The sequence below is a fragment of the Condylura cristata genome, unplaced genomic scaffold (assembly GCF_000260355.1).
Source record: "Condylura cristata isolate star-nosed mole 26May11 unplaced genomic scaffold, ConCri1.0 scaffold00010, whole genome shotgun sequence".
Classification (NCBI taxonomy): Eukaryota; Metazoa; Chordata; class Mammalia; order Eulipotyphla; family Talpidae; genus Condylura; species Condylura cristata.
The window spans coordinates 234,701-235,214 of record NW_004567111.1 but is presented as its reverse complement, the minus strand read 5'-3'; positions in this window follow the sequence as shown (position 1 = coordinate 235,214).

Sequence of the window (514 nt, the reverse complement as noted above, 5' to 3'; positions counted from 1 at the left end):
CCGCACGGCGCGGCCAGCCGGGCTTCTTGTTGCCCCGGTGGGCTGACGGGCGGGCGCGGGCACCCCGGCTGGGGGCGGAGCCGCACACACGGAAACCCTGGCGTGCCCCTTAGGGGGGTGGGGGCATCGCGGGGAGCCCTTGACTCGCCCGCATTTTTCACCTTCCGAGTCACAATGAAATGCATGATGGTATTTTCATTCCTTGAGATTCTGCACCGCAGTGTTTCTATGTAAATAGCGCTGGCCACACACCGCTGTACACGGGAGGGGATATATTTTTATGTAAACTCTATTTTGTTGTCGGTGAGAAGGGAAATGGAGCTCTGTGTGCAGGTTGCCATTGAATTTTCCTCTGGTGAAGCTGGGACCCAGCTTTTTCTTACAAATAAAGGGGACGCGTTTCCAGTATAAACGCGCGTGCTTGTCCGTTTCGGTCTGGAGGGCGACGAGGGGGAGGGAGAGGAGAGCGCTGCAGCGCTCCGCGGCGCCATCCCGCGTGGGCGCGTGGGCACGC